At 39.8% G+C, this 13,118-nt stretch overlaps 1 protein-coding gene across 1 annotated transcript in view; it reads right to left on the reverse strand.

Annotated features, from left to right (window-relative positions):
* The window catches only part of SMPX (small muscle protein X-linked), a 52,425-nt gene that overhangs the window by 17,688 nt on the left and 21,619 nt on the right, over positions 1–13,118 (reverse strand). The gene's annotated exons all lie outside the window — the stretch shown is intronic.

The raw sequence follows: 13,118 nt of genomic DNA on the forward strand, positions 1-13,118 counted from the left end.
AAGTGCGATCCCAAACCACCACCAACAGCAGCAGCATTCCCTAAGAACTTGTCAGAAATGCATACTCTGGAACCCATCCCAGACCTACTGAATCGAAAACCCTAGGGCTTTGGCCTGGCAATCTCAGTTTCAGCAAGCCGTCTAAATGATTCTGATTCATGTGAAAGTTTGAGAACCACAGCTCTAGGCCAATCTGAAAAGGGTGTCCTTTGCAGCCACCCACAGGATGCTGTCCTTGGTGCTGCCCTGTCCCCACTATCCTCAAAGTCTCAGTTAAAGATGCAAAAATGCTGGCTTCTCAAATTGGCAGGTCATCCATGCAAAGCCAGCCTGCAGGAATAATGACACTATTTGATGCTAGAATATGGACCTGAAATGATCTCCGTAGGTTGGAAATGCCAGCCAAAATTGTTTTGATTTTTAATAGAGATAGCTTTATTTTTACCTAAGTCAAGTTTCTAACTCAAGTTTCTTGGCATTTTAGCTCCTACATGTTCAGTGAGGTTGTCAGTGCTGCTGTGCGTATCCAGGCACTGTGACCCCAGTTAGCACCATAGCATAGGCTTCAGAAATCCAACCAGTAATGGAAGGTTGGCCCTGAGTACAGGAGCAAAGTCTGGCCTACCACCTCTTGGTATTTCAGAATTCGATCACATAGTTTAAAAAAAAAAAAAAAATGGTGCCACACAGGAGAGAAAACTGAATCTGGACTCAGTTATGAAGGGATGGCAGTGAGGGTGGTAAGGAGGATCAAGAACCATTCTAATGCACTTGCATTTGCCATCTGTGCTGGTCTAGAGCATTATCAGCTGTTTTGTCTTATCTGGGGCATGAGCTTGTCTTCCTATGTGCTGGGAATCCCTGCCAACCAGGAGCTCTGACACCAGCTGGGTTGCTGGGGTGGCCTGCTCCTGGCAGTGAAAGCAGGTCTATAATTGGCCCATAATTGGATTGGATTTGGCTCAGAATGACTCCCAGGCTCTCTCTCTCCTGATGGATAACAAGCAGTAAACTTTGTATATGACCTCGCAGGGTGTCTGGGACACCATTTCTTAGCTGTCAGTGAAAATGAAGAGCTTTCCAGAAGAGTTGACCTTTAGGGCAATGGTTTGGGGACATCTTGAAATGAAGTTTTCCCCAGACCCATTTGTTTGCCACCTGGTCTTTCTGAAATTAAGACATTTCAACCCAATTTCCAAATCCTGGATCAAATCTGTCCTCTACCATATGTGAGCATGTATGTGCAAGTGTGTGTGTATGTGGTATGTTTGTATGTGTATAAAGATTACAGTATGACTTTTTTAAATTAAACAAGAAAATAGTAAATAGAGGTAGAAATTGAGATAATACATTTCCTTTGAAATATATCTATAGATAAAGGTGGGTAGATTAACCTTGAATATCTTTCCATGTCAGTGACAAAAGTCCATCTGGGTATAAGCAGAGCCATTATCTGTTCAATTCTGGCCCATGGAATGGATTGTAACTAATCCCCTTCCTTGGCACCTGTTGCAGACTACACGGTGATCCTACTTTTCTGATTAAAAGGGATTACAACCATTTTCTACAGATGGACTTCAATAGGCTTAATTAATAATTAGTCTTAAAATGAACCTTCTCTGGAGGGAGAAGACAATACAACCCACAATATTCCACCCTTTGTGAAGTTGGAAGTCATGTAAAAATGAACTGCAAAGTCAATTCCTGCCCTACCTATCTCACAGAACTGTTATGAAGTTCAAAAGAGAGAATGGACATGGAAGTACTTTGCAATTCTTAAACTCAAGTGCAAGGGTTTGTTAATATTATTGCTACTATTATCCCCTAGTTAAAAGATGTGATTTTGTATGTGTTATAAAACTTCCAAATAAACCCATTTCCGCATTGCCTGGCCTGTGTGATGCCCCTTAAGCAGCCATTTCACAAAGTCTCCAGGCTGCCGGGTTCTCTGGCACCTGTATTTACTAGCGACTGCCTACCTGTTATTGCAACGTAGACATAACTTGATTATCAAATTAAGTAATGTCAGATAGAGGGAGAAAACACTTCTGTAAGGTGATCATAGCTGGAAATTGAAAGTGAATGGGGCATAACCCAGGACAGGGTGTCATAGAAAAGACACCCAGGGCACTTCTGGACGTTGAGATCGACATAGCTCTCATTTTATTTTCTGGACCAGACTCCAAAAGTGCATAGCCTATGTATGAAAGATTACTAAAAAGGTGAAATGTCTATTTCTGGCCATAAAGCCCATTCAAAATGCTCAGGAAAATGCTGTATAAAGTCCATTATTTAACTTTTCCTTGAGAGTAGGGCAATGGCAGCTCAACTCTCCGAGTATTTCTTAAACTGATTCTCTTCAGAGAAAAATCAGAAATTACAAACCAGATGCATTTGCTAGTTAAAAATTAGGGCGAGAGGAGGGAAACTCCTTGAAGTCTCCAAAACAAAATGAAAATGCTAAAGTGAAATGTTTGTAATTTTGCTGTCTTGAGACAAAGGCCTTGGAAACATGAGCTGCTGCAGGTTTTGAAAACTGGAACTGCAATGCCTCCTCCAGGAGAAAGAGGATAGTTGCAGGTTAGAAATCATCTCATGAACTGGCTCAAGCTCAAAGGATTCAGGTGATTGAGAAAGAGATCCTCCCAGATGTTTGCAAGTGCTTCAGTGAGCTCATATTAGTTACAGATAAGATAATTAATGGATTTTAATTTTCAGTGAGCTTTCTTCATATTCTTTGGGGAAATGTGCAGAGCTACTCTTCAGACAGTATTTCACTTAAAAACCAATCAACTCCTAGCCTTGGAAGCAAGGGGCACAGGGCAGAAGGTATGGGCAGACTGTGAGAACAGCAAAGGGAATGAAGACTTCCTGGAAGCTGCTGTGTACCAGGAGCCCTAGCTAAGTCAATTAACTATCTTTACGGTCCCCTCAAGACTTACATTATTATTCCTATTTATAGATGTGGCTCAGAGTGGTCAGGAAGTTGCCCAAGGTCACTGAATTACTACGTGCCAGAGCTGCAAGTGAAGGACAGGTGTGTCCCACTCTTTCCAGCACATCCAGTGTCCAGTGGCTGCTGTAAGGTGAGCAAATGTGCTGCAGAAAGCCTGTCCATGCCACCTGACACAGCCACAGCCCACTCTGCTATGATTGCCCCACTTCTTCCCGCAGAACTCAGGCTCCCAACCCTTCTCAGCAGTCAGTACCAATGAAACAGATACAACACTCAAAATGAAAACTGTTTGCCTTTCCTATAAAGTAGGAACACAAAACTGGGAAATAGGACACTGGGATTTTAGACTGGTACTGACCTTGATTCCATTGCTCCTGGGACTCACTGCTAATAGATAGGCGATCTTAAATTAAGTTCATTCTAATGGTAACATTTTGTAGTTAATAATGGTAATAGCTCCCGTGGTACACAGAACTTTAGATATACACACTATGTGATTCAGTGCTTCTCAGCCCTGGAACTATCGGTGCCTGTTGTGAGGACTGTTCTGTGTGTTGTAGGGTGTTTAGTACCATCCTTGGTCTCAAGCCCCTGAATGCCAAGAGTACCCACCCTGAGATGTGACAATCAAAAATGTCTTCAAACATTGCTAAATGTTCCTCAGGGTGGACAGCAGAATTGCCTCTGGGAGTTAGGTATTTTTCTCATTTTTCAGATGAAGAAACCGAGGCAGAGAAATTATATAAAATCACAAAACAAGGGAATAGCAAAGCCAGGGTATAAACCTACACTTGAATCACTTCTCTTCCACCTTTCTTTCAGTGGAATAACTGTTTTCCAACATCCTGTCTAGACTCTTTGTCACCTGTGTTCAAAGGCTGTACCTTGTCATTTCTTCTCCATTCCTGCTGCAACCATTATGTGCTAATATCCCCTCTCACATCCTTACTCAACTAGACTGTGAGTCCCTTGAGGGATGTTGTCTTGTATCACCTATTTCTAATGTAGTAGTGCCTGAAACAGTCAGTGAATAGATGTTCATTTCATAAATGAGTGAATTTATCCCAGCACTTTAATCCTTCCCACTCAAATCCAATTCATGCTGCTAATTTGCATTATGAAGAAGAAGGTTAATATGGCCAAGGTAAATTCCAACTAGCCCATGTACAAAATGATCAGGCAATGAAAACAGTCTGAATAGATGGATGATTGAACACTCAGAATTTAATAAACCTGTTGGGGTAGTTTTCAGGAATTAATTGTTGCCTCTGAAACTAAACTGCAGCCATGATTGTTATCATCTGTATCCAAAATTGGGGGATCAGGTAAGAGCTAGGCAGTAAAATGTGTATTACTTGTTAAGGATTCTATTAAATGTGACAGGTGGAAGGAAGTGCCACTATCTTCTAGGGTGGAAGGAAGTGCCACTGTCCTTCCTATAGAAGGCATCCAATGACTTTCTGGCAATAGGACATACTTGCTTTCTGCTGTTTATCCAGCAGTCTAGATGAATTGTTCTGAGCAACCTTTGTGCCACCTGCCTAGACGAAAGAGACTCCAATCTGTCGACTGCTTAATAGAAATTTCCCTCAGTGAGAAGCCAATTGACTGACCCTGCCTCCGATTAAACCAGCCACCCCCTCGCCATCTGCATAAAGTCCTAAACCAGAGGGTGTGGAATGATCAGTTCACAGGCAGGGAGCAGTGGCAAGGGAGTACAAGTTAAATTTGCAAGTCTTGATTTGCTCCTCGTGATTCCTTCTCCTTCTCAAATGCCACAGCATGTGCAGGGAGTTAAAACGAGCAGCATTGTCACGATGCAGCCAACCCTGATTAGACAGCCTGGAATTCACTTCCCCAGTTTTCTGCGTGGGCTGCACACAGCGTGAGAGGGAATGAGCGAAAAGGCCTCATGGGTCGGAGACTGCTGCACCATGAATGACACAGAGACTCCTGACAAGCCCTTGCTCATCTCCGGAGCAAAGGCAGGTGGGCTCTGCAGCGGTCTGGTATTCCTCTGCTGCAGTTTTGTCAGCACTGGGCAAAGTCCATGTCATCCCCAGCACTGCCATAATCAGTGTTTTTCTGTCACTTCTCCTCTCCTTTCTCCTCCCCTCCCTTCCTCTCTCTCTCTCTTTCTCTCTCATACTTTCTCTGATATTTATGGGCATTAACTCTTCCTTTTTGTCAAAATCCTTAAAAACAGCAAATTATTTGTGCTGCCATGCAATGTTTTGCCCATTAAACTGTGAACTAGGGTAGATGCTCTGGCATATTTGAATACCTAATGCCTGATATACTCAGCACCTGGTGCATCTTTTGTGTTTAGTAAATGCTGACTAACTAAAAGAATGAATATGTGAATGAATAAACAAATGAGCAAACAAAGGAACCCACCAACCAACATGCCAGGGTTGTGTTTCAGTGCTCATCTTTGTGACAGTGACAGTTTCTGTAATCTCTTTAGCCTTTGCTTGCTTTGCTCTGACCCAACATGGTGAAATATTATTTGCAAAGACTATAACTAAAAGAACATTTTTAAAGAATGCAGTGGGTGATAGTGATTAAAAGGACTGGCTGTTTAGTGTGACAGATGATGGTTTGCACCTCACCTCTGTGACTTACAATCTGGGTGACCTTGGTCAAGTTGCATAAACTTTCTTAGCCTTCACTCTCCCATAAATAAAATGAGCATTGTAGTATATACCTCATGTAATCAGCCCAAGGAATGAATGAAATAATGCATGTGAGGTACAAAATATGGTACCAGGCATATCACAAGCATATAATAAATGGGAATGCTCATGAAGACAATCAAAATGATGACATTGATATTGATGCTGGTGACTACTAATGCTTCACATTAATACTTTAGAAGACTTGAAGAACTGCTGAGATAACCTACTGCTTTCTGATACATTTGAGATGAAAAGATAACCTATAAAAATAGTTGGGTTAGAGGCAATTCCACATAGACCACATACCATAAATATGTTTAATCTGCCAATTGACAAGAATCATATTTAAGAGTGCTTCATTCCTAAGTCTTGATTACTGTGAAGAGATTATAAATATTGGGCAATTAATTACTTTACTCTTTTTATTACTGTCTTAATTTCTGTGAAATGCAATGCATTGGTTGCTTGGAAAGAAAAGTCTGCAGCAAGATGGACCTGACATCAACCTTTCAAGCAGATAAATCAGGGTTACTCACTCTCAGCAGTACTGACATTTGAGGCTGGATCATTCTTTGTTGTAGGAGGCCATCCTTGGCATTGTGGGATGTTTAATAGCATACCTGGCCTCTCCTCACTAGAGGACAGTAGCAGCCCACCCCTAGTTGTGACAATTCAAACTGTATGCAGACATTGCTAAATGTCCCCTGGGAGGAAAAATCCACACCCTCCCCCCGCCCACTGAGAACAAATTAGATAGATTAATGAGTTCCATTACATTGACAGTAGAACAGGTGCCAGGTGTAACTGTCTTTTGGCCCATGGAAATGTGTGTGCCAGTATAGGAAGATCAACAGAATTGGGTTCTGAGTCACCTCTGCTTTCCACCAAGCTGGCTGAAGCAAATGTGTTTCTCTGGTCTCACGTCTACTTCCTAAAAGCTCTCGCACCAATTCCAACTTCTTCCTGATAATTCACACACTACACCCTCCAAACCTCTGTTTTAATAGAAACTACACTGGTAGTTTCTGTGTGTTTACTGTTGAGAGGCTCTTAAAGCAACTGCAACAATCAACTCAAAGTCTTCTTGCGTTCACTCTCAAGAGTCCTTTACACCCACCTTTACAAAGGCTGTAACCAGGGTCTAAAACAAGAGTTTTGCCAGCCAGGAAAACAAATGAACAAGACCTTGATACAGTTCAGAATCACTGCAGAACCTGTCTTTATCCAAGCAAGTGAAGATCAGGAAAAATTTAAAAAGAGCATCACAAATCAAAAGAAATGTGGCTTCACTAGAGAATGAAAAATTTCAGCATAAAACCATTTCCTTCAGAGAAAGTGAATAGAGCTCTGTAATTGGGTCAAAGCAGGTAACATTTCAAAAATGAGGACAAAAAATTTCCACAAACCACACAGAAGACATTTGGAGAAGTGTTTTTAAGTCTAGTTCTATGTAAAACAATAAATCAGTCCTCTGTCTTCTGGCAAAAGGAAAAGGTTATGAAATCATGATAAGTCAAAGACTATGAGAAATAAATCATCTTAATTCTGAAGGCTGAAAAGCAACATGAAAAATAATCTTGTGATAAAATGTAAAGTGGAAAAAGCAAGATACAAAACTATACAAGTGCTATAAATGATGCTATGTAAGAAAATATACAAGAACCAGTTCCTATTTACTGAGTAATTACCCATCCCAGGTACTGTGCTTGGAGATACTTTCAAAAATACATCTCCCTAACCCTTCACAACTACTGACTGAGAGAGGTGCCATTTTCTGCTTTTACCAAACAAGAAAATAGAGACATAGAGTGCAAAGTTGCAAGCACAGAAGGAAATGAGACCAAGTCTTCACAACCCCAAATCAACATATTGTTAGCAACTTGGTTGTATTGCATCCCACATGTAAACCCAGAGGAAAAGACTAGAAGGGGAAATACCAAAGTCAGTATTTTGCTAAAATGGTGATCTACTGGGCAATCATTTTTTATTTCCCAGCCTCTGTTACATTGTTATAGTGTTTATACAAATAGATTTATTACATTTATTATGCCTTACCATTTAAAAGGAATGATATTTCCATTCACGTATCAATTTAATCATAAGTTTACTATAAGATGATAAAGGGCATGTTTCCCAAATATGGAATAGGTGCTAATATTGATTTGATTGGTTGGTTATGGGATTTGAAATCTTCTTTTTTAATATAGTCATTTATAACTGTAAACTTTCCTCTAAGTACTGCTTTCATTGCATCTTATAAATTTGGGTATGCTGTATTTTTGTTTTCATTTGCCTCAAAGTATTAATAGTTTTAAATTTACCTTGTGATTTCTTCTTTGACTCATTGGTTATTTAGAAGCATGTTGTTTAAGTTCCACAAGTTGTGAATTTCCCAAACTTCCTTCTGTTACTGATTTCTGATTTCATTCCATTATGGTCATAGAACATACTTTGTATGATTTCAATCCTTTTAAATTTGAGACTTATTTCATGGCCTAACATATGGTCCATCCTGGACAATGTTCCATGTACACTTGAGAAGAATGTGTATGCATGTACTCTGCTGTTGTTGGGCAGTGTTTTATATGTGTGTATATATACATATCCACACACACTATATATAATATATATACACACATACATGTATAGAGAATGTATATATGTATATATACATATAGAATGTATACATAAATAATGTATATGTATATATACACATATATAATGTATATGTATGTATATATACATACATGTGTGTGTATATATTATATATATTATATATGTTAGGTCTAGTTGGTTTATGGTGTTGTCCATGTCTTATATTTCCTTGTTGATCTTTTGTCTAGTTATTCTAGCCATTATGGAAAATGGGATATTGAAGTCCCCAATTATTATCATTAGATTGTCTGTTTCTCCCTTCATTTCTGTCGCTTTTTGCTTCATGTGTTTTGGAGGTCTGTTGTTACATACTAAATACACTTTTTATCAATTGTCTGGGTATATCAATTTGCCTTCCTGCCAACACTCTCAGAATTAGCCCTTGAATCGGTAGGAATGATGATAATGCTTAACATTTAAGAGTAATGAGCGCCTTATGTTCTCCCCTATCAGAGATGACAACTCTCTGGATGACAGGTTGGTAAATATGTCTTATCTAGACATAGATGTTATTTGAAAAATAAAGCCAAAGAATTCTCGAATACTAAGTTTTCTTCTGGTTTACACGTCTTTCTCCTCTTTTGAGGAATATGAGACAAATTTGACATTTTCTTTAATTTTTTAGTTTCCCAGAGGAATACAATCAATTAATTTAAAGTCAAATTTCTGGGCCCATTACTGATTTTCGTCAACAATGTTAACTATGGACCTTTGTGAGAGAAGCAAGTCTTTCTTTTAAAGTGGTAAGCTCCCTAAGATTACAAGGACTTGGAATGTCTACATTTCTAAGTGATCCCACACTTGCTGTGGTCAGGGCACTGGCAACATCCTCCAGACTTGCCCTGTGTACCTAATATGTATCATGTGAATTGCAACCTTTAAAGGAGCTATGCAATAGCATCATAAAGAAGATGTAAACAAGAAAACAAATACATTACGATTCGGTAAGTTTGTGACAGGATAAACAGAAGATGCTAGGGATGGGGCAGAGTGCTGGAGGAAGAGGACTGTTATGGACTGAATGTTTGTGTCCCTCCCCCAAATTCATATGTTGAAGCCTTAATCCCCAATGTGATAATATTAGGAGGTGGGGCCTTTGAGAGTTAATTAGGTTTAGATGAGGTCATGAGTGTGGAGTCCCCATGATAGAATTAGCACCCTTATAAGAAGAGGAAGAGACATCAAAGGACACAGCAAGAATATGGCCATCTGCAAGCCAGGAAGAGAACTCTCACCAAAACGTAACAATACTGACATCCTCATCTCTGACTTTTAGCTCCAGAACGGTGAGAAATAAATGTCTGTTGTTTTAGCCACACAGTCTATGGTATTTTGTTATAGCGGCCCGAGCAGACTAAGATAAGGGCACACCTCCCCCAACAGGGCATTATAAAGATTCTTTTCAAATCTACAAAATCCAAAATCAGGGCTGGCTAGCTGATGTGGGGTATGAGATGGAGACTAACTTGATATTATGAGGCTGTATATGGGTACAAAAGGCGCTGCAGATCATTCCAACTCACTCTCATTTACTGCCCTACAGCAATGTTTCTCAAAGTATGGTCCAAGGCCCACTGGTTGACCTCAAAAGACTTCTCGATGCAAAAACGCAAGTGCTTTCTTCAGTTCCTAATGACGAATGGGGATTAATTCCATAGATTTTCACTTCTATACACAACCAAAACCTGCTAAGTGAGCTATCAAGAATCACTAAATTTCACATTTTTCTAAAACCCTAGTTTAGTATATAACCATGAAGTCTGACTACCACACATGTGGCCATGCTGAAATGTCCAACACAGAGAGAAGGGATTCCTGCAACTTCAGAATGAGAATTTCTTTTTAGAGCTTCATCAGTCCCAAGGCTTTCAATTGCAACTTTCTTGGTGCTCATCAGCATCATTGTAGAATTATTCTTAGGTTTTACCTTTGTTAATCATTTCTTTTTCTTATAATTGATGCATCATTACCATTTTGATACTTATTTTGTTCCTCTTCAATTCTTTGATATCACTGAATTCTTTTACCACTGGAAAAAGAGATGAGATGATGTAGGCGGGCTGTGGGTTTTATTTTGTTATGCTCCAAAAGTTTAAGATGTAGTGCCTAGAGGAACTCTTTGGTCTCACTAGGCTGGTCTAATTATTAACAATACCCTGAATGCTCCATATGTCCAGAGGTGATCTCTGAGCCTCTGTTTAAACCATTCCATTCCCACTGCCTCTTTGAAATTATCCCTGACCCCAAATCATACCTTAGCCCCTCAAAAGTCATAGCATTATCTCTACTGCCTAGTTGTTAGTGGGTCATAAACAGCCTTGGGATATCTTTAATAATTAAGCTGCTATCTAATTTTTGAATTGTTAGCTACCTTTTGAAGTATTTTATCTTTCCATCAAGACTTAAGTATCCTGAGAGCAGGGACCAAGTTTTATATCTATACATTTTACTACAGAAAGAAGAAAGTGCTCATGGTATAGAAGCTAGTTTCAAGGGTTATTTACTGAGTACCTATGCTCTGATCTAAGGGTCGGGAGCAAACAGAAATGGACACAGAGTCTGGACACCAGCCCAGAGCAGTTCTGCAGGTTCCCCAGACCTTTGTCCATGAAGCCTGAGGTGGTATCTGCTACAACTGTAAGCAAACAAGTTGACAGTGGCTTCTGATAGTGGCCCTGCGGGATTCCTGATAATGCAGCAAACAAGCAGGATTGGAAGTATTGGAGGACACCTGGTTTCTAGATTTTGCCACTGGTCCTTCCTCTTCATCTGGTTCTTGGACTTTCTTAAGTCACCATCTGGCTACCTTAAATCACAGCCAGGAGGATTCCAAAATTTATATGGCTGAACATCCTACCTTCCCTGTCCCATGCCAGTTCCAGCCTGGACTGAGGCCCCATTTGGGACACTTCTGTGTCTTTTGGCTTTGACTTGGTATGTGCTGTCTCTATATTGCCTGGTCTGGTTCCAGTTTGGGTCTAGGCCCCAAGTCCTTTCCCATAAGCCACCATTTCTGGTGCCCAACGGGGTAGTCACTGGCCTTTCTGATTCTTGTTCTGTAATGTTTTTAATTGATTCCTGTTAACAATTCTATCCATGACACAGGGCATGGAAAGAATTTGAAATCCCACATAAAAGGAGGCACTCATCTTGGCTAAAATGAGATGCTAACCTGTCCTATATGTCTAAAGTACTGTAATAGTGATAGTATTATGTGGACCTTGAGCCTTGTGGTTTTCACTGCATTTGACACTATGGACATGATGGACTTATTCAATCTTCAAACCAATGATCTGTTTGATCAAATAACTGGACAACACAGGGTGAGGGTGGGTGACAAGGTGGTGACCCAAGAAGAAAAATAATCAATCCAACCAGTGAAGGGTTAAGTGATGGCTGGTCCAGGGTATTTACTGCTTATGAGTTCACTGAATCAATCAATGTTAAGAAATGTTCTCCTTCTGTAACCACAGACTATGACTACTGAAGTCTTGAAATCTCTGACATATCTGCAGGAGAAAAATAAGTCAAAAGCAAAACAGCTTGCTACAAAAAGTAAAGATCATTCCTTGGCTTAAAACAATGACTGTACTCATTTGGAATTCAGATCAATTACCCTGACAACTTAGATTTTCACATTACCGTAAGAATAAAGAAAAATAGGTCTCTCTGAGTAGTTTTGCATTAGAATTTGTTAAGGAGAGAAGAATCATTAAAGTCTTCTCTGAGAAAATAAAGTAACAAAAATGTGTTCTGGATATTCTGGTACATTTTTAATATTTGATTGAGTTGTTATTCTTCCTTGTTCCCTGTAATCACACAGCCAAGGCTACTGAATCAACCCCACTGCTGAGTAACACTGCAAGATCCTCTCTAAGCTCATTTTAAAACAGCATTCCTCTGAGTCTTCAAAACCAAATTCTTCTGAAACCGGAACTGAGGTTAAATTTAGGTCAACATGGATTTCATAAAAGAAAAAACCTTTAAAGTTTGCATTAAAAATTCATGTGTCCAACTGAACAGCCTTGGTTGGGTGATGATAATCAATATGACAAAAAGTTAAGTTCCCTTCTCCAGGCTTTCTAACAAGAAAGTTCTGAAACTTCATCCCTATCACACTGAAATATTTCATCTCAACTTGGCAACACAAGCAGGACTGAATGTGATACTCACTCATCAATTTGTTCCATTCTGTCATCAGTAGTAACAAGTACATGTAGCCACGTGTCAGGTTAGTTCCTGCTCACATCAATTTGTCCCCATCCAGGTTCCTGGGATTCAATCTATGGTCATAGATCCACTCTGTTTTACTCTTACTCCTGTGTTCTTTTATGTAACTGTGCTGAAAACACCAGTTACTGTTCTTTTATTTTAACTCAAAACGGCTCCTCACTTTCTCTGACTATAAAGAAACCTTTTCGGCAGAACTAACTTGTAAACATCCAAGTAAGTCAGTGTAAGTGACACAAATAACACTGCCACAATGCATTGGACTGTCTCACAGAACATTCTGTTCCTTATTCTGTCTAGAGGAGAAGATACAGCAGGGCCCTATCTGCCCCACTGCTTGCCTCTGCCATCCAGTCAGAAGATTTCACCCCAACACCAACAGGAAGCATGCAATCCATCTGTAAGGTGTGGTGGGAGGAAGGGATTGAAGCAATATAACAAGTAGGTGATAGCACTAACTTTGAAGGCAGACTCCATTTTTAGAATACATGATAGATGGGGAAACTCAATCTCTCTAAGACTCATCTCAAGAATGAGAGCAATAATTGGGTATCATGAGGCTTAAAAAAAATGGACATAATGTTCTTCACATAATATCT

The sequence above is a fragment of the Macaca fascicularis genome, chromosome X, assembly GCF_037993035.2.
Source record: "Macaca fascicularis isolate 582-1 chromosome X, T2T-MFA8v1.1".
In the NCBI taxonomy this organism is placed as follows: Eukaryota; Metazoa; Chordata; class Mammalia; order Primates; family Cercopithecidae; genus Macaca; species Macaca fascicularis.